The following is a 20,484-nucleotide window of genomic DNA, read 5'->3' as shown; positions in this document are numbered from 1 at the left end:
CTCCAAGAGGAAACCAAGCCTAGGGTGGACCAAGATGGAACTCAATCTTAAAGTGTATGACAAGAAGCTTCCCAATTGTATAGATAAAAGAAATGAAGAATCCATGACAAAGCTTGAAACAAGCTAGGACAGTGATTCTCCGAGTATGTCTGAGTTGCTTTTGTAAAAGATCCCTAGGAAATGAGTCATCAGGGAACAATGAAAATTCGTTATCTGTAGATGCAGTACTGCAAGCCACTGATGCTTTGTGGAAAACAAGGGGATGAAATGTTGCTCAATCTGCTTCTCAATGAGATATTATCATCTTTATTATCATTGCTTCTACCAAGTTGACACTTTATCTACCAAGCTGATAGTTCAAGAAAGGCTTTCTTAGTTGAAATAGATTCCTATCTTCTACCAGATTCCTAAAATAAATGGACACCCAGAGAATGTGCATTTGGAATTCCAAGGGGTTTCCTAGGTAAAATCTACTCTGCCATCTTTTGAAACAAATTAGTTCAGTTGCACAAAAACATTGATGCCAAACCATTTCTAAAAGAAATGCACTTTAAGCTCCATAAATCATATTTGAGTTTTTATTCCAATATTAGATGTTATTCTAAATCACAGAAAGAGTAGAGGTAGAAAAGCTTGAGCTTTTGTTTCGCGTTGCAGGAAATGTTATAATTTTTCTAATTCTGGTTTAATTGAAATTATTTACCAAGGTAAACATGTTTACCTTGTAGGTAAATACAGGAAAATATTTTAAGATATCAGCAGGAGGCAACACATGTATTTTTCTCAATCAGACTATTGAGCAGGATCTTTGGCAAGCCCTGCAGAAAAAATATATTAACGTTCTATTGTTCGAGACTGCTTATCCAGGTCTGTCTTCTTTCTCCTACTATTGACTGGTCAAAGTTAGGAGAGAAGCTGGGTGAGTCACGAGTGTCCCAGTTCCTTTTCAGTACAGGTTTCTGTTATATTTGCATTTTAAGCTTTACCTCTATTAAAGGGTACTTGTTTCAGAAAGAGCTATTTTATGTGGCATAGCATAACAGCTCAGCACCCAGTAAGCACCTTCTCCTCCTCTTATGGGTAAGGCCGGCACTGCAAATCCCAGAATAAGTAACGTGAAAAAGAAAGAAGCAAAACAGACATTTTACGTGCAATTAAGGACCCAAAGTCCAAATGGCTGTTTTGATTAACATGTACTCTTTCCCTAATGCTAATTCATTTGTTCGTTTATTGGATTTCAAAATTGCACCCTATGCCCTCCAGCCTCGGCAAACAAAGACATAATTTAAAATACCAAGACACAAATGTGCTATTTATTACTGTGTAAAAGAGCCATTATTACAGTGATTTTTTTTTCCCTTCAGGAAACCAGCTCTTTTCAAGTTATTTACCATGTTGTCAATTATTACCACCATTAATGATGATAATGATAACCACTGAGAACTAGTAATGTGTGGAGCACCGAGCCAGGCATGGACCCAACCCAGTGAAACAATGGTGATTTGTTTCACCCCAGATTTCACAAAAGTGAGGATGGCAGCTATCAGGACCGTCTTTACCCCTGGCCCCCCAACTCCTCAACTTTTCAAAGCTCCCCTTTTACAATTCCTTGTGCATAGAGAGGGTGTGAATTCACTGTCGCCTTTTTATACATGACCTGGCACGTGGGCACACCAACCTTTGCAGTTCTTCAGGCTGACACCAATTGCCAGGTGCACCCCCCGCTGAGAGGGACGGCGTGTTGGTACCACTGGACGCGCCATTTATTAGTGGACTCTGTTAGCACGTCACAAGACAAGATGCCAGTCTGGCACTATTCTGCCAACTGGAAGTGCACGGGGGAAACACAGACACCCTGTCTGACGATGAATAAGTTAAGCTGTGGAAACAAATGACTGGGCACCTACTATAAATTAGCCTGTCATCAATGACTGCACTGTAGGAGATGGAGCGTCACGTGTTCGTGTGTCTCTCTCTCTGCATGTGCTTCCTTCAGCTTCGTAAATGCAAGTGTAAGTAAGTATCTAAGGAGAGTAAACAATAATAAAAATTCTTGGGCAGTATCTTGCTTGGATTCATGTCTCCAGATAACATTCTGAATATAAATCTAACTGAAACATTAAAGGCAAGAGTAGAAATTGTATAATAGCCCTTTCCTAAGGAGTAATCTCTTTGGAATAATTTATTCTCACTATTTGCATGGATGTCTGGAATAAAATATGTAATTTATTTTTATCATAGTGTATAATTTGACTTAATACAAACTTAAAGATACTCCTCTCCCCACAAATGTCAATGCTTTTAATTCCAAGATGCCGAAGCTTAATTTTGAACACGAAGAATAAGGCTGTGGAAGAAAAGCAGTACACCTAATTTTCCTTCTGCCTGCTCCCTGGCTCAGCCGTCTGTGGAACAGGGATCAGAAAGGAAACCAAGCAAAGCTGGTGGCGGGCAGCACTGGTGGACTCTACCTGGTTGGTGGCGCTTCTGTTTCATGGCCCCATTTGACCCATTTCTTGGCCACTTCGGGACTAATCACAGAGGACTAGAAGTGGATCTCCATGTAAACACACACACACACACACACCCCTAAAACATAAGCTTTTCTCAAAGCCACAACAGAGATCATTTAACAAGAAGGAAGGTGAGTATGTACTTGTCTTCTTGGACCTAATTTCTACCTACTCATTCAGTTCTCAGTATCTTTGTTTTCATAGGTACCGTAGTGAATAGAGACACTGGAACTCTAGACATACATACAAACACTACATATGGATACAGAATGCATGGACACGTGCTGAGGAGTAACTTCTGCCCTGGGCAAAACACCCATTATCCTGAGATCCTGCATGTATCAAAGGGTGAAATTTTATCTGGGCTAATTAAGTTTGTTTTCCTTTTATTATTTAGACATGTAGAGTAGTATCTCCAAAATATGTTTATTGTGCTTTTAAGAAAGAATTTTTCTTCCATGGACTTATAAGAGTGCTATGGGTAAGGACCCAGTTGTCAATCGCTATCAGTTTTTTCTTTACTTGGAAGTTACAGACCACTACCGGCTTATTTCTGACGCAGATGTTTTTGTTTGATTTCTACAAGTGGGAGAAGGCAGAAGGAATATTGAGCTTTTCATTTAAATGACCTGAGATGTGTGCCTTTACACTTGCAATTACAGAGCACAGATTTGTTGCTGAACCTTCTGTAAGCCTATCAGTTAAAAGCCTGGGTAGGTCTATGGCATGTCACTTCCAGCCTCTGATTAGCAAATTGCAGGCCAAGCTAAAACACTTAGCGATGCTGCTGCTTGTCTCATTTTGGAAGACTAGATCATTGCAGTTTAGTAATTTAGATAAATCCTTGTCGTCTATACTTCTTCCCTCTTTAGAGATCGGCTGCACGGAGAAGACACTCGGGGCCAAATTACACACTATATTCTCCTTATAAGAAAATGCCAAAAAAAAAATTGCATTGATGGAATGTATGAGGGTTTACTGCATTCGCTCTCTGAAATTACTTTGTTCATTTACTAAGGTATGGGTTGTCTCCTCCTCTGAAATGTAAGCTCTGTGAGATCACAGGTCTCCTGCGTCTTGAGCACTGCTGTATCTCCAGATCATTGCTCAGAGTTCAACAAATATTTGTTGAATGGAGAGATTCATTCATTAATCCATTCCTCAAATATTACAGATGAGAAAAGTAAGTGCCCTGCCTTTACGAGGTTCACAGTCTTTTAGAGGAGACACAAACACAAACCACTACAAGGCAAGTACATGAGCCGAGAGGAGGGCAGCAAAAACTAGATATTATCATTAAAAATATTAGCTACATATTACCTTCATGTATCATATTTTTCTATGATAGGGAAGCAGACATATTTACTATATCCCTCCCTCCGCTGATTACCTATTCATTTAACAACTATTCGTTGAGCACTGGGCAACGCCGCCATCCTTATATCTGGAACCACGGCAGAGCAGGAAGCTGGCAGTTGCAGGGCAGAGGCAGCTTAGAGTCAAAGGCCAGCCAGGTAAAGTCAGGGCTAGTGAGTGTGGCTTAGGAGGTCGCCACAGTCAACCTAGTCATTGGTTGGGGAAGGGAACTAGTGCTGGAATATTTGCAGTCAGGAGGGCAAAGTTCAGGAAGTTCTCAGTTTTTGCATTAAACGGAAAAGCCATGATGTCTGAGACTATGATGTCTGAAAAGCCATGATGTCTGAGTCTATTCAGGGATGCCCATCAAGTCAGGAAGGCTGATTAGGAGATAATTCATCCCTCTGCCCCTTGTTGCTTCCCAATTTAGGGCTTCTACTTTTCAGGACAGAATCAGAATTTGGCCAGAGCCCTGACATCAGAATGTCTTCAAATGTTCTCACTGCAGCCATCCCTGGCTTAAGGACATATGGGACCAGGGATATAGGACTAGGGACACTTTAGATAATGAGCCACCTGGTGCCAGGACAAGTCATCTCTGTTTATTATGTGCAAATTTATTTTAGCACAGAAATTAAATTACATCTGTGGCTTTATTTGCACTCTGAATGATGACTCAATTCATGGTGGAAACAGTTGCTTTGCTGTTTAATAACTAATAATAATAGCTAATATTTATTGATCAGTGATTGTGTGCCATGCCTTCATTGTAGACATTTTCCATTGACTAACCTATTCATTATTTATAACCACCCTATATGGTGGCTGCTGTTACTAGCCCATCTTACAGATGAGGAAACAGACCCAGAGAGGTTGAGTAATTTGCCCCAAGTCACACAATTCAGAAACCGCAGGATGAGACAAACCCAGATAGTCTGGTTCTAGAGCCAGCAAACCCCTAACCACTGAAAATTGCTATCATTTATTGAATGCTAGCTATATTCTGTATCTCTGTAAGTCTGTTTCTTCACAGCAACACTGCAAGGCAGGCATTATTTTCCTCATTTTGAGACAGACACTTATGGATGACCCAGTAAGTTCTGAAATCAGGGAGGAAACCCTATTTGTCTGTCTGTCTCAAAGGCCTCTGCTCGATCCACTGCCCAGCACTGTCTCTGTGACCTTCCTTTCCACTGAACTTGAGTAGTATCTTACCTCATCCTTGCTTTTTTTGTTCCTGTTTTATTTAGTTTTTCCCTGGTCAAAAACGTCAAGTTTTAGTTGAATATTCGTTAGGCGATTCCGTGTTCCTTTCTGAGAGTCACAGTCTTTCTCATTCATATACCACTATATGTCTTTCCACGTACTCTCATTTGATCATCTCAACAACCAGGAGCAGTGAAAAGTGGTGTTATGGTCCCTCAATTCTGAAATGAATAAACCTTACAAAAGAGAAAGTAACATGCCCAAGGGGCTTGCACCTGGTCCTGCTCTAGTTCATTGACTTGCCTTTGTTTCCACTTTGTGTAAACAGCCTGAAGCAAAGTCTGAGAGTCGGGAGAATCAGACCAACAAAATGAAATCTGGCTTTCATCTCAGAGAGACTACAGATTTCTGCAGTAGCTTATCTACTTACAATAAAAATATCTGAAGAGATCAGAGGATTCCAGTTAAATACAGAGGACTAGATACATGTATTTACCATTACTTTTTCTTGAAAGTATATAAAAATGACAGAAAATGCATAAACCCACAGTAACAAAGATATTAAAAGAGAAGCTCAATCTAGAGGCCCAACATCTGAATAGTAGGATCCCTAGGAAGAGAGAAAAGACAGAAAAATAATTAAAATTTTTGTCAAAATTTTTACCCAGAACTGAAAGATTAAAAAAAATTTTGAGAAAAATTTCAGATTGAGATAGTCAGCTCAAACAGATGAAAAAAGACCCAAATAAAGAATCATTGTTATGAAATTTCAGAACACTAGGAATAAATAAAAGATCCAAAAAGTATCCAAAGAGAAAAAAACAGATGACATAAAAAGAGTGAGAATCAGAATGGCATAACAATTCTCAATAGTAACATTAAAAACTAGAATGGAACAATGTCTTTCAAGTCTACAGGAAAGAAAAAATCTGGGAGAAATTTTTTCCATCCAAATTACCAATCAAACATGAGGTTAGAAAGGTGCTGTCAGATAGGCATTTCAAAAATATTTACTGCCAATGTGCCATTTCTCTAAAAGTTACTAGAGAATGTGCCTTACCAAAACAAGGGAATGAACCAAGAAAGAAGACAAAGGATGGGACCAAGGACATAGGAGCCCTAACACAAAGTGAAGGGAATCCCCAGGATGATGATAGAATTGCTCAGGAAGACAGTTGTGTATCGGGACCAAGGAGCAAACAGCCCAGATTGGAGCAACAGGAAACAGAGGGTTCCAGAAGCATGTCTCTAAAACAAAGATAAAAATGACAAATATCTGTTTGACTGTGCTGAGATGTAATTTACACTTAAATTAAAAGTTTAGGAATAAATTAGGGACATACAAAACTAAGCAAAGGAAAAAATAATTCAGTAACAATTTAAGAAATGTTTCAATGCTACGCAACTATAATACACTACATGATGCAGCTTTGAATAATATTAACAGTGATAACAATATAAACATTGAGTACTGCATGAATAAAATGTTTATGATGTAATTACATTAGAAGAATGGGTGAAGGGAAGTGGGAGTGGTATAGGTGTAAGGGTACAGATAAGAGAGGTCAACTTCTCACTTTTTATAGTGAAATAAACAGACAACATTTAAAACAAGAAAATAGTTAGCTGTACAATGTTGGTTTTATCTGAATATGAAGGTAAATGCGAGGGAAAACAGATAAAAGAGTGGAAGATAGTTGCCTCCAGGGAGTGGGAATCAGGGTGAGGAGGAAGACGGCTCAGAGAATACAGTTCTTCTTAGAAACTATGACAGACATGGTATTACCTACCATTCTACCCTTTTTTCTTGGTAATGCTATCCCAATTTTATTCAGGAGAGCAGTATGCCCGAGCAGTATTCCATGCTTCTCAGTCACTCTTGCAGCTAGCAATATGTAGCAATATGACTTCATTCTGGACAATGGGATGTAAGTAGAAGTTGTTGGGTATGACATGCCTTTTGTCCTTATCCTTTTTTATTTTTCTTTCTGGTGCTTGGGATGCAAATGTGAAGATCTGAAGCTTATTGTAACTAAGGACTGAGACGTAGCAAGCTAAAAGAAGCCTATGTTTCTGATAACTTCAAAAACTGCCAAACAAGGGCTGGACTAGGTAGCACTAAACAGCTTTTACTATGAAGGAATAAGCCGTATATAATCAATACAGCAGATTTCTTATCAGCAACAATGGAAGTAAAAGACAATGGAACAGCATCTTAAAGGGAAGAAATCCAACTGTTACCCTAGAATTCCTTCCACACATTTAAAAAAAAGTAATAATAAACCCAAAATAAAAATTTTTTATTTACATATAAATGCTGCAATAATTCATCAGAGACAGACCTGGACAATGAGAAATGTTAAAGGAACAAGGAGCACTGGAATTGGTAACTAAATGGATAAATTTATTAAAACATACTTTCCCTTTAAGATTAAGAACAAAGCAAGAATGTACACTCTCATGACTTCTACTCAAACTTGTCCTAGAGATTCCAGTTGGTCAATCATGCAAGAATAAAAAATGCATCTGTATTTAAAAGGAAAAAGCAAAACTTTAAAAGGAAAATGCAAAACTTTATTTGCATATGATATGATTGTCTATGTAGAAAATCTGATGCAATCTACAAAAAGCCAAATAGCTGATAAATGATTTTTAGTAAGATTGTAGAATGCATAATATGCAAAAAAATCAGTTGTATTTTTTATATACTGTTGACAATCAGAAATTAAAATTTTAAAGTAATACTATTTACAATAGCAGGAAAATGTAACATACTTAGGGATAAATCTGACAACATTGTGCCAGACATGCACATTGAAAACTAGAAAACATTGCTGAGAGAAATTAAAGAAATAAACAAATTAAACAAGACTCAATACTGTTAAGAGATTAGCTTTCCCCAAATTGATCTACAGATTCAATGCAATTTCAATGAAAATCCTGGCCAATGTGTTTCGCAGACACTGAGAAACCGATTCTAAAATTTATATGGCATTGAAAAGGACCTAGAATAGACAAACAACTGTGAAAAAGAAAAACAAAGTTAGGGAACTAACACCAACCAACTTCAGGGTTTACTATAAAGCTATAATAATCAGTCCAGTGCTGTACCGGAGTAAAGAAAGGCATAGAAATCAACAGAACAAAATGGAGAGTCCAGAGATAGACCCACATATCCATGAACAACTGGTTTTTTTTACAATGGCGCAAAGGCAAGGCTGTGGAGAAGCAATAGCCTATTCCATAAATGGTGCTAGAACAACTGAATACCTACTTTCACAAAAGAACTTTGATCCATACCTTGTACCATATACAAAAATCAACTCAGAAGGCATCGTAAACCTAAATGTAAAACCTAAAGCTATAAAATGTCTAGAGGAAAACATAGGAGAAAAATCTCTGTGGCTGGTTTCAGATTCACAATTTTGGAGTTCCTCTTCTATAATGTAAAAATCCTTTTGCACACACAGGTGACCATGGCTTTCATCACACTGCTCTGAAAGAGGAAGGCGGGATGTGAGCAATCCGTGCAGTTATCACTGTGCTTCTGATCCACAAACCTTATGCTCTCATGCTTGCTCTCAGGAATATGAGTATATCTATATCTGTGTATCTCATCTCAGGTAACTCCATCACTCTCATGGTCTTAACTACCACTTATTTTGTTAGGACTCCCAAATTTATATTCCCAGTCTAGACTTTTTGGTTTTCAGACTGGTTTTTTCCACTAGCCCTACAATACATTCACTTAGATGTCTCACTGACATCTCGTACTCAGTGTGTCCAAAACTGTACTTAATATCCTCTCCCAAACATCTGCTTTTTTAACCTTTGGAGGCATGAGCTCTGCTTAGTCACCAATGCCAGAAACCAAACACATGTGACAGCACAGGAGAGGCAAGATTCCCATATAAATTCAATGTTTATAGCCGAAATGACTGAGAGAGTGGTTTATTACTAACAGAAAAACATCCCGGAAAGCAACATTACATTCAGGTAGGAAGATGCTGAGATTGTGGACATGTTGATTTCAAGGTGCTGGCAGGCATCCAGGTGGAGATTTCCAGCAGTCAGTTGGAAATGACACTATACATGACAGACTGCTGATCTTGGTTAGAGAAATGAAAGCTCAAGAGCTTTTTTGAAAAGTTTAAGCTGTGGTTTGACAGGAATCATACTGTTTCTAAGAGTGAAAACACTCAGAAGCATTCAGCTGTGGAGGACAGACCACAGAGAGGAAGAGAAAGAGAAGAACACTGAGGAGAAGGAGTGGCATTTGGAGTGTGCTTTCTGGCCAATTAAAGGACGGGCAGCACAAGTCAAAATTTACGTGATGAGTCCTTTGCTAGAGAGTTCTTGGATATATGACTCGTTTTTCCTTCTCTGCCTGACAAAATCTCTTCCCTCTCTTTCCTGCTCTCTCTTACCCTATTTTTTTTTCTAGTTTGGAGTACCTGGTGGAAAGCAGTGAGGGGTGGGGGCCTGGCTGTAGGTTTTTCACTCCACTGCATTAGGAAGGCAGACAGTAAGGAAGAGGTTGGCAGAAAAAGTCTTAAGGCTCTGGCTGCCCTTTCTGATTTGTGCATGAATGTTGTGGAGCTGACAGGCTGCCTGAGAGAGGCTGAAGAGATGTGTGTTCTGCATGTCTGGAATTTATTCCTTTGGCTCTGTAAGATGTGACACTGCATAATGGCCATGAAGTAATTCTGATCCTGTGACTATCTTGGCAAAAGTTCCAGAAAGACATATGGACTAATCTTTGGGACATTTGTAGAAGACCCTTCTCTTAGGGACTGTCTTTGTAAGCTTGCTTTGCAAGACTTCCAGTCTTACGGATCTCACCTTCATTTTATTCTGTTTTTACATAGGAGATAAAAAGTTAAATTGTATTCAATTGGAAGAACCAAAAATATTAATGTAAGAGCGAGTCATCATGATGACACATATCAATTTCTCAACTCTGAGGCAGTGCACAGAGCAGAGCTCTGGATATTAGCCCAGCCAGGATTAGGAAAAAAGAGGTCCGAGGGTATCTTGGTACACACTGTGCAAACATACGTTTTCACCATGCTGGGATATAGCATCATCTATACATTTACAAAAAGGTGACAAAAGCAAAAAGTCTTCCTAGGAATGGTTAACTTGCATAAATACTATTCTGTAACAAGCTGTTCTGTATGTAGGATCCTACATTTCAGGTATATTTGAGGAATTACTTATTTCTTATGGGAACAGATTTCAATCTACATACATTTTTATTTAAAAACAGTTGAGATAGCACAATAAATCCAGCTAAGTTTCCCCGAAGTTTCTGTGTGTGTTTGGGAAATAACTACTTGTTCAATTTAAACTTCATTTATGGCCTTCATCTAATCCTTATCCTTGCTTCTTTCCTTGAAGAATATAAAATGGTGATTAAAGAAAATTGAGAAACTGCCAAAGCCCAGACCCCAGTCCATGGAAAGGGACTGTGCCTTGCCCTGAAAGATGCCGTTTAAAGCTCGCTCCCAGAAGAATGCCAGTTAAGAGGTCTGACAGGAGCCAATCTTTATTCACTTATGAGTGTTTTGTGAATCCTCTTTGAGAAAATTCTTTGGAATTGTACTATTGGGAAAAGGATAAAGAGACTGAAACTGTGGAGACAGAGGTTCCCTGGGGTATGAGGGTCTTCTTTGCTTAGACCTAAGTAATTTTCCCCTAAGGAAGCTCTCAGAATCACCTTGCTAAAAAACTGCCTTGGCTGATGGCCAGCCTTAAAGGGACATGTTTTGTTTTGTTTTCATCTCGGTGGTCACTATACCATCGAGGTATAAGCAAAAGACTGTTCTGTGAACCTTGGCTGAGAGAAGTGAGGAGTTACACACTCTTCTGTATTCCTACACATTATGGTTACAGATGATGTCAGTCTTACAGACCATGAGTACAGACTCCGAGAATTACAGACCTTGAAAATGTTCAAGATGTCATGTGATCCAGCCTCCTCAGCCTCAAGGCTCGTGGATAATAACCTGCAGATGTGCAGGAACACTGGCAGGCTATCAGGACCTTAGGTGACATGAGGGACATGTACAAAATTCCCCTGCACATGTTTGAGATATAGCGGAGGGATTGTTGGGCACATGGATGGTTTTCTTCCCATGGCTAGAAACAAAACTGCTGACAGGTCCTAGTTTTACCCAGTTGAACAAGCTTCTTTTCTTAGTTCTGGTACAGACAAATAAACCAGGAAAGGGTTCTGATCGGTCTTACGTGGGTCAAATATTCCCTTACCCCAGGACCCAATAAACATGGCTGTGTGTGTGTGTGTGTGTGTGTGTGTGAGCGTGTGCACGCTCGCGCGCACACACAGAGCAGACCCAGCTTCACGGACATGCCACGTGTGCAGTCGCACAAGGCCCTATGCTTCAAAGGATCCCATGCGTGGCTTAATGCTCTGCTGCTACCATCTAGAAACTGTTAAAAAATTTTAGAACAAGGAATTCTGCATTGTAATGTCCTTGATCCCATAAATTCTGTAGCCAGCCCTGGTATGGAGTCCTAGTTCAGCTTGGCAATCCCTAACATAGTCATGTGGGTGGGGTGGGTGGGAAAGAGGAAATAATTCCCAGGAGCAGCGGGTATAGGGTGGCCAGTACAGCTAGCATAGTTCCGAAAATGGAAAAGATATGAATCATGATCAAGATATGGTTCTTGTCCTCAAAAATCTCAGTCTAGTAGAACAGAATCTCTTTTGCAAAATTTGTCTCTACAATACCCATATATCCAAATGAATATATATATAAATATATATATATATATACATACATATATACGTATGTATATGTATGTATATGTATGTATGTATGTATGTGTGTGTAGTGAATGGGAATATTCAACTACTGTTGGAAAGTGGAAGTTCCTCAAGAAATTAAAAACAGAACTTCCATATAATCCAGCAATCCCACATCTGAATATATACCCGACAAAGGAAATGAAATCATTATCTTGAAAAATATCTGTACTCCCATGTTCATTGCAGCGTTATTCACAATAGCTAAGGTATGGAAACTTAAATGTTCATTGACAAATGAATGCATAAAGAAAATGTGGTACATACGTAAAATGGAATATTATTCAGCCTTGAGAAGAACATCATGTCATTTGCAACAGATGAAATTTGAGGGCATTATGCTAAGTGAAATAAGCTACTGCAAAGAAAGACAAATATCGCATGACATCACTTACATGTGGAACCAAAAAAAATAAAGAGTCAAACTCATAAAAACAGAAAGTAGAAAAGTGATTGCCAGTGGCTAGGGCATGGGGGAAATAGGGAAAGGTTGGTAAAAGGGTACAAACTTGCAGATATAAGATGAATAAGGTCTGAGCATCTCATGTAGAACATGGGGATAATATTGTACTGTATAATTGAAATTCGCTGGAAGAATAGAACTTAAATGTTCTCCCTCCCCAAAGGAGGCAAATATGTGATGTCAGGGGTGTGTTCATTAACTCAATGGTGGAATCCTTTCACAATGTATACATACATCCAAACATCATGTTGTATACTTCAAATATCTTATAATTTTATTTGTTAATTATATCTCAGTCAAGCTGAAGAATTTTCTTAAAAGAAAATATAGGGAGAATGTTCATCTTTGGTTCAACCTCACAAACACGAGTTTTTATAAAACGGTAAGCTAGTCTATGATTACAGATGGAATTAAGAGTCTCCTATAGAAGAGTGACACCACTCTAGCAGCCGTGACTTAACTACTATAGACTGTTAAAAATATTCTTTCTACCAAATCCATAAAGAATAGGACAAAGTAAGCCCTGGAATGGTGTCTGTAACCTAGTCGGGGCTAGTGAATAGATGGAGAATAAATAGCAGAAGGAAGTTGAGTGAAGGGGAAAAAAAGGAAGAAACAGACGGGAAGGATGGGGGAAAGTTAGCCATGCTCATTTTTTCAAGGTAGTCAGGTTCTCCAGGAAGACGGTAGAAGGAAACCATAAAAGTAAAGGGTAAGCCATATCTAGAGCAATAAAGTTTATGAAATGTTAATTGGTTTTACTCTCAGAATTCTTCATTTTATTATTATGTTTAACACCAATCACTAAAAAAATTAATCAGGGAATTTAATTTATGAAATTCCTTTTGTTTCAAAAGATTACAAGCAATCCTCTGAGTGAATGAGCATTCTCAGAGAACCCCAAACAGCCCTGAACAAAGGCTGTAGTGTGTCATTTCCTTTTATATTGTAATATCTTTGAGTCACTTGCAATCTATAAATAAACTTGCATTTTACAGAAATGGCCTTACAAAAAGGAGCAACATGCTGGAATTCAATACAGAAGGCTATTTTTAAAAGTGTTTTGATTTTTTAAAAATTAATTATGAGCCCTAGAGAACACAGGAGTTATAACTTGGCTTACTACAAGTTTTATGTTGCTCAATGACTCTTTAAAACAGTTCTTCTACATCTGTGCTTTATTTTAAGTGCAAGTCAATGTTAACTGAAGATTTAGCTGATTGTGGCTGCCCTGTTCTATAACGGGGAAAACAGAATCACTAATATTCCGAAGTCAGGAATAAATGTTGTTTACCTTTAAAAATATACACTTGGTTTTTAGATCTTTGTGGTTTCCCTAGGTGTAACATAAGAAGTTATCTGAGAGCAAAATGAATCTTTGAAACAAAAGCCCTCCACCTAAACACATATAAAACTGAAAAGCAAGGAAAATTTGGGGCAATGTTTATCTTGGCAGAAAGACATGTTCAACCGTAAGCCAATGAAAAGATAACATTATAAAATAATGAAAACTGTAGGCCTACGTATATTTGTCCAATTGAACTTGTTAGTTGATTTTATATCAGGATAACAGAGAAGAGTTCTTGACGTAGATGAGACTTAGGTGAAACCACATGCCTGGGAAACATTATAGTCTTTATCTTACCGTGTTTCCCCGAAAATAAGACCTAACCAGAAAACAAGCCCTAGCAGATTTTTCAGGATGACGTTCCCTGAATATAAGCCCTAATGAGTCTTTTGGAGCAAAAATTAACATAAGACTGGTCTTATTTTCGGGGAAACATGGTATATCAAAATAGCATGATGTAAGAGTTGTAGTATTTGGCAATTTTAGGCCTCAGAAAGTAAATGTTAACTGCTCTTTCAAGGGTACGTGGTTTAAAAATATAGGAAGAGAAGTGATTATTTATGCCTCTATCCTAATTAACAAAGATTAACTGCCGATGTCTTATCTGGTTTTTGCTCTAGAAAAATAACCATTGGGTGGTTTTCTCCTAAGAATTCTTGTGGAGAGGAACAGGCATTAGCTATAGTAACCAGAGACAGGACAGGACCTCGGACATATGACTCTTGTAACAGAAACTAATTGGTTTTCTGTAATTTGGCCTGTCTTGCCACATTATATTTCAGACAGAGTGAAAATGATCACTTCCAAGCTTGCTACTTCTTGATGACTAAAAATAAACAACAGCATTTTTTTGAAAGAAGAAAGCGTATACACAACATTTGGTTCAATGATACCATAGAAGCCAACAAAACACACATACTCGGTTATGTTTTCAACTCCATGGACGACAGTTACTTACAGGGAGAAGCACAGTTCATGTGCTCCACTGCATAGCAGAACCAACGCAACGGGGTGTTATCACTTTGAAATGAGTAACACCTTAGATCTCTGTTGGGCAAAGAGACCAGAAAGGCATATGGATAAGTCTAGTTGACATTTCTAGAAAGAGATAGCAAACAAGGTAAGCCAACAGAAAAATATTCTTGGTCTTCCTTGAGGAAGTAAGCTACTATTCTACTCAGCAGAATTTCTATAAGGGAAGTTGTTACATAGCAGCTAATGTCCTCTAGTCATAGATCTCAAGAGAAAGGCCCCAGGCAATCTGAAATGCCTGCTGGTCCAGAGAACTACGCAAGACAAATAGTTTCTTTCCTAAACTCAAGATTCTTCATTTTGACATCTGCTAAGGACACTAAACTCTGAGAGACTGTGAAATGTCAAACAGACTCTCATAAATTGTGAGAACATTGCAAGAGATTATGTGTGTTTTGGTGTAGCAAGTAAAAGGTATTGCATTTATTTAATAAATCTATATATAATTTTGAAAATCATGGCCTCTGAATCACTGCAAAATGTTCCCCAGAGATACTGTACCAATGTACTATGGCAACCAAAATAAAGATAACAGCTTTAGAGGGGGAACACAGATAGAATGTTAGGCTAGATGGGCCCTTATTTGCTAGAGTGGCATTCTATGTAATCTTTCTTTCGCCTTTTGAAAAACAGGATATCCACTCCCATTCTTCATATCCTTTCTTTTCATTTTTACTACCTGTGAGAGAAGTGAAAATGCCTTTGAGTAGCAAAGCTGGTCTAAATGTGGAATCAACATCAACTTGAAATCAATGTTGGGTCAAGTTTATCAAATCTTATTGGTGAATTAGAATCTAGAGTCAGACTCCAAGGAGACATGAATAATGTCTGTGCTGGTCTTTCCCTCCCTAATTAGTATTCATGAATCACTGGGAATTTTTTTCTGTCTCTCTCTTTGCATTTATCTCAGTCGTTGTATCATCCGATTGCTAATGTGTTTAAACTGAGCTGCTTGATTTTAATTCAATCTGGCATCTCTTCATGGAACACTGAATTTCCTCTCAGCAGCCATACGTTAAACTGTAGTGAGCCCTGAAGGCTCTGCCACCAATGAGATTTCAGCCTTTATTGCTTTGTGCAGCCCATCCATTCTTGGTTCAGCGGCAGCCAAGATCCTGAGATCCCAGTTCAGATACTCAGAGGTAACGACACTGATTCCAGGGCAGGATGAGTAAGATAAGGCTTTCTGTTCTCTTCTGTTCCACCCTACATCTTCCTTTCAATTAGCAAGGAGTTCATTCACTGAGGGAAAGATGTCATCAATATGTCTTGGTGGCGTATGTCTTGGTGGCTCATATGTCTTGGTGGCGTAGTTCTTTAACATCAGTTTTTTGATCCTCAAAATATTTAGACTTAAAATCAAGAGAACCATTCAAAATACAAAAACATTCATCTGTTTTTAAAACTCAAAAGCTCTTGATCATTATGTGTGCATGATCTTGAAATAAGATACTGCTTACATGGGTGTGTGTGTGTGTGTGTGTGTGTGTGTGTGTGTGCAAGCCTGTTATTTTGAAGGCCACTTCCAAAACATGAAAGAGAGAGCTTCCTAGTGCATATGGGGGATCTGACGACATGCTAAACTTAGCTTACAGGGACACAGCGCCTAATATGTCCTACGGGTATTACTTTCTACTGAGGAGCGGCTGATTTCAAGAAGTGGAACTTCTTTCTTATACATAATTCCCGCTTGCTTCCAGGATTAGTCAGATTTCTAGAAGATAAAAGGCCTGGGAAAACAGCAAACCATCTCTTGAGACCAGACAGAAGAGGGCCAGGCAAACCTGACAGCAGCAACGCACTGGCCTCATCTTCCCCAGACAGCACTTCCTCTCTAAAAGACAGTGGACAGGGTGTCCTATTCCCTGCCGTGGAAAAGAAGAAAATGGTATAGGTTTCTTTGCCTCAAAGCAATCTTCTAGAGAAAGCAATTGTTCCCTCCATATCAGTATTTTATCAGAATCAAGACTTAATGGTAAAATAAAAGGAAATGAATCCTGTTCTCCCGATTGCCCAGCATGCACATATTCCCAGGCTTTCTTCTTCCCATAATGACACTTAACTGGGTCTTAAAATGTGGTTTTTCTAAGAACGAACTTTATGTTTTTAGAATGCTTTTTCAAAAACAGGGCTTCCTCTAGTGCCACGACAATAATGTTGCCAATTTTGCTCGTATGTACTTCACCTTAAGTGCTGTTTTGTTTTTTTCTCGTTATAAAAAGAATTTATACTGACCTGGCTATTTTCCCTTCCTCACCACATGGCATAAAATGTGAAGACAGCAGGCTGGGTGCTATAGCCTTAGGCAGATAGAAACTAACGGTCCCACAGAGGGACCGAACTCCTTCCTGTGTTAAGAAATACTAAGACAACCATCTACATGCAGCTCGGTTAGACTGCAAGGGGCATTCTGTTTATTACTTTGCTAAACACCTTTAAAGCACTGCCTTTCTTTCCACAGGACAAAAATAGTTTATCAAAGAATAGATTAGTTAACACAATTTTATGGTTCAAAATTGTACACAAATAGATTTTTAGATACACTGCCATGATATGTTATTAAAATAAACAATAGAAATTATCTCCTTTCAATTTTACTTGAAATTTTAATGTTCCCATTAAAATTGTTTACTTCGTTTTAAAAAATGGAAACTTACAACTACTTGTCTCATTCCCTCATAGTGTACCCATGTTACTGAAGATGCTATAAATCCTAGAATACTATGTTTTCACATCATACCCCATTCCCAAACCAGTAAAAGAATGAAAAATGGAGTAATTACAATTAAATACAACTTAGTTTTGAGAGAAAATGATTTGCGCTCAGAAATCAATGTGCTTAGATAGATACCTGGGGATTTTGAGTGAAACACTGAGTCAAGCCAGAAAGTTCCAACTCTCTGAAGAACACTGAACAAAACCAAGCATGGCATTTTAGACATACTTCCTAACTACTGTTGCTTATAAATAACAACTTGAAATTCTGCTCTTGGTTTACATCTCTTTTTTAAGAAATTGTTCTAAATTTATTTGTACCGTGTCAATTATATGAGGAAAACAAGAGCTGAGAAACTCGCCCTAAGAAAATGTTTTTGCTAGAAACCCTGTCCTGCTACCTTCTGAGCTTTGTGAAAATGAAAACCTCTGTGTCTTCCCAATGACAGCCACCTTTTCAGTGGAACCAAAATAGCTCTCTCAGCTAGAAAGCTGTCTGTCAGTGAGAGTTCTGACAGGTATCAGATTTGTCATGCAGGAGCATGGCAAGAAATGGTCCCATGGTGGGCGAGTCTGTGGGAGCAGCTGATTAGCTAAGGAGAAAGGCAGGAGGGGTGCTTGGAAAAACAGTGCATTCCTAGACTCTAGGTCCAACATGAGAAAACCAATGGGCGTTTCTGGAAATGACAGATAACCTCGGGGGTGAAGGAACCATTAGCTCTTGTAGGACTTTGAAAGGGCTGTGCACACAATATGCTGCGCCATGGAAGATGTCTATTTGTGAAAGGAACCCATTACATTTACACCCATGGGATTTTCTCTCCCTCTAGTGGTGGGGTGGGAGCCTTTGAAGAGATACATTATTGCTGCACAATACTTCTTTGTAAACAAAGATGAACTTCCATTATAGTGTATTTTGCACATAAAATTAGGATTTTCATTAGGTGTGTTGCTGTCTCTTACGGGGAAGGGTGTCAAAAACACCCCTAATTCTTCATGTTAGGGAGCGAATTGCCTCCTAAGTATGCTGATTACCAGTGGTAAAGTAGCAAGGAGCTCCCTCTCCTTTTGGCTAAAGGATACCCATGCTCACTTGCGAGATACGCAGGTTCCCCCCTCCTCTGTAGTCTGATGAAAGGTGGAACCATGCTGTGATCAGAGACAACACTTCTGACCCCCAGTCTGGGCCAGAAAAACCTGAGGAGCTAAATGAGAAAGAGAAAGCAAGCTTACCTAGAGTAAAAGTGGGAAATATGGAAACTTAGAGGAGAGAAACTATTAAAGAGTGATCTGAACCTGATAGGAAGGTCAATAACGAGAGAGAAATTTTAGACCAAATCTTCACCTCTACTTTGTAGTCTCTGTCCTTTCTCTCATTTTCATTTTTGGTCATGGGAAAATAGTTCTGGTGTAGCAATTGGGATCAATGATAATGGGTAAAAAAAATAAAAATGATATAAAAAGTCATCATGACAATTTTAAGGAGAGTAACTAAAATTGCCTCCGTGGGGGAATTAAATTGCATAATATCATAACTGTACAGGAGTATTAATGGGAATAGATTGTAGGTTACAGCTGCCTAATTAATAGTTATTGATCAATAATTGAAAAATCTATCAGTGTGAAGTATACAGAGTTTGCAGCTTTTCCCCCTGCTCCATAGAGAGCCAGGCATCAGTGATGCCTACTTAATTGCTCTTGTAACCAAACTCTTATTTTCCTGCAAACCCAATTCTCTTCTAGTTTTGTTATCTCAGGGAATAACATCATCACTCATCCAGTTGTACAAGCCAGAAATCTAGGAGTTACTTGACTCAAACTAGTCTTCAATCATCATACCCAATCCATCACCAAGTCCTTCAGTCTTACCTCCTAAAATCTATCTCACATAAGTCAATTCTCTTTCATTATCTCCCTCCTGAACAGCAACTACTCCAAAGGACATCCACTCCATCCTTTGTCAAATGCATTCTCCACACTGCACTAATTCATTCAACAAATATTTCTGAGGGGCCTACACTGTACTCTGGTAATACTGCTGAATAAGACAAATTCCCCATAAACATCAGATGGTCATAAGCACGATGTGGAGAATTAAAATAGGTTGGTATAACAGAGAACGGCTGGATGGTTCCTCTGAATTTTGCATGCAAGTTCAAGAAATCAGTGGGAGTTTCAACAAGGGGCGTGAGTCAGCCGGGATGATGGTATCTGCTATCAAGGCTGCCTCGCATGTAAGAAGACTGTTTCAAATACTAGCCAAGAACAAAAAGGAGAATACAGGCATACCTCAAAGATATTGAAGGTGCAGTTCCAGCCCAGAATAGTAAAGCAAGTACAGGCATGCCTCAGAGATTCTGTGGGTTTGTGTTCCAGACCACTATAATAAAGGAGAGTGTCGCAGCGAGCGTCTTCTTTTTGCCGTGAAGGGTCTTGCCTTCAGTTTATGAAAAAAAAAAAAACAAAAAACGCCACACCTGTGAAGTGCAATAAAGCAAAGTGCAATCAAACGAATTCTGCCTGTAAGTTAAAATGCACCTGAAGGCTCAACCTAGGTCTGTCTCTAAGCACTTCTGCTTAAGTGTAGTACGTAATACCTGCATGAAAGTACCCCACTTTTATTAACATTTCTGTATGTCTCCTCTCCCAAGAATTGAAGCTCCGTGAGCATAGGGGCTATAAACTGTCTTGGTCACTGCTGCCTCCCCAGTGCCTAAGAACTGTGCCTGGCATATAGGAGGCATGCAAATAAGCACTTGTTGCATCGATACACAAATTGGTGTGTGGAATGGGAGAGTAGACGGAGAAAATCAGGGGAGCTCAAAAGGTTAACTGGAGTATAAACTCCCGGCCAGGTTCCTCAGCTTAGCACCGCCCACACCACCTGCTCTTCCGCAAACTCATCCACAAGCTCACAGCCACAAACCTCTGCAGCTCCCCGCTAGGAGGAGTCACACCGTCCGACCCGGAAACCCTCCTACGCTCTCCTCTATCCCTCCGTCCCCCTCCCCGCCAGGGTTCC

The 20,484-nt window shown here is 39.0% G+C and overlaps 1 long non-coding RNA gene across 2 annotated transcripts in view; it reads right to left on the bottom strand.

Moving 5' to 3' along the window:
• LOC308509138 overlaps positions 1-20,473 on the bottom strand; it is a 28,411-nt gene extending 7,938 nt beyond the window's left edge. The window contains exons 1-2 of one of the 2 annotated variants that reach the window (XR_013995130.1): positions 20,389-20,473; positions 19,752-19,939 (exon numbers count right to left, since the gene is read on the bottom strand). This is a non-coding gene — a long non-coding RNA (uncharacterized lncRNA). The remainder of the gene's footprint in view (positions 1-19,751; positions 19,940-20,388) is intronic. The other variant, XR_013995131.1, reaches the window with a different exon arrangement.
• Between the last annotated feature and the right edge of the window lie 11 nt (positions 20,474-20,484).

The sequence above is a fragment of the Rhinolophus hipposideros genome (assembly GCF_964194185.1).
Source record: "Rhinolophus hipposideros genome assembly, chromosome: 16".
Lineage (NCBI taxonomy): Eukaryota > Metazoa > Chordata > Mammalia > Chiroptera > Rhinolophidae > Rhinolophus > Rhinolophus hipposideros.
Note: the sequence above shows the minus strand (reverse complement) of the source record. Positions and strands in the feature narration are given on the sequence as shown.